This window comes from Gossypium hirsutum, chromosome A08 (assembly GCF_007990345.1).
Source record: "Gossypium hirsutum isolate 1008001.06 chromosome A08, Gossypium_hirsutum_v2.1, whole genome shotgun sequence".
In the NCBI taxonomy this organism is placed as follows: domain Eukaryota; kingdom Viridiplantae; phylum Streptophyta; class Magnoliopsida; order Malvales; family Malvaceae; genus Gossypium; species Gossypium hirsutum.
The window spans coordinates 51,875,067-51,876,551 of record NC_053431.1 but is presented as its reverse complement, the minus strand read 5'-3'; the positions used below and the strand labels follow the sequence as shown (position 1 = coordinate 51,876,551).

At 35.6% G+C, this 1,485-nt stretch overlaps 1 non-coding gene across 1 annotated transcript; it reads right to left on the bottom strand.

Moving 5' to 3' along the window:
• Positions 1-1,085: 1,085 nt before the first annotated feature.
• On the bottom strand, positions 1,086-1,192 carry LOC121205474 (small nucleolar RNA R71). The gene has a single exon (XR_005900551.1). It is a non-coding gene; the product is annotated as a small nucleolar RNA R71 (small nucleolar RNA).
• Between the last annotated feature and the right edge of the window lie 293 nt (positions 1,193-1,485).

Sequence of the window (1,485 nt, the reverse complement as noted above, 5' to 3'; positions counted from 1 at the left end):
TCATTTGAATTAACATAGGGATATGTTAAGAGATGAATGGATTTGTGTAGGTGAGTATGTTCACAAGTTAGCAAATTATCGAGTTGCCGTGAATTTATTCGTAACAACATAAACATGAGTTTAATAATTCTAAGTTAAAGAAATGTAATCAATCCAACACAATTATGTCATCTTGATAAAATCGTATTTTGAAATCGTGCATTTGAGATTTATTTATTTAGTTTACTTAGTTTAAAATCTTGATTTTTAATCACCCTCTTCAAACAAAATATTTTTTTCACCAAAGTGTTTTAAATAGCATTCATAAATAATTCTTTTCATAGTCCCTGTAGGTACGATAACTTGACATTTACTTGTCACTTTATTACTTGTTACGATTGTGTACACTTACACATTTCCGTCATTCCAAGTTTTTGGTGCCATTGCCGAGGACTGTTTTAAAAAGTCATTATTTGTGAATTTGTTGCTTTTGCATTTTGGTTTAATTTTCTATTTAATTTTTAACTTAATTAATTTTTCTGTGATTATTTCAAGTGTTTATGAGTATTGACTGAATTATTGACCTATTCCCTATAGACCCTGAGATAGAAAGAACTTTTCGACAGCAAAGAAGACAAGCAAATCAAAGAAGGACGGAAAAGATGAACTTCAGAAATTCGATCCAAAGACACGGAGCAAACCCTCCTCAAAATTCTATCCTTATTGCTGATGATAGGGAGAGAGCTTTGAGACAGCATGCCGTGTCAGTGTTTAATGATCTTAATCTGGGTATTAGGAGACCCGAAATTAAGGCACAACAGTTTGAGTTGAAGCCAGTCATGTTCCATATGCTTCAGACAGTGGGCCAATTCAGTGGAATGTCTACTGAAGATCCTCATCTACACTTAAGACTATTTATGAAGGTGAGAGATTCTTTCAAATTAGCCGGAGTACCCGAAGATGCATTACGATTGAAGCTGTTCCCTTATTAGCTAAGGGAAAGAGCTCGAGCCTGGTTGAACTTATTGCCACCAAACTCAATTTCCACATGGCAAGAGTTAGCAGAAAGATTCCTTATGAAGTATTTCCCGCCTAGCAAGAATGCTAAGTTGAGGAACGAGATCACTGCCTTCCAACAAATGGATGATGAGTCCTTGTATGAGGCATGGGAAAGGTACCAAGAATTATTACGAAAATGCCCTCATCATGGAATCCCACATTGCATCCAACTTGAGACATTTTATAATGGTCTCAATGCTTATACGAGGATGGTAGTGGATGCTTCTACTAACATTGCTCTCCTTTCTAAGTCTTATAATGAGGCTTATGAAATCATTGGGAGGATTGCTAGCAACAATTATTAATGGCCAACCAATTGAGCAGTGTTAGAAAGGCGAGTTGCTGGAATACATGAAGTAGACGCTCTTACTTCACTCGCATCTCAGGTATCATCAATATCCTCGATATTAAAAAATCTTACTACTAATAGGTCTAATAGTTTTGCAG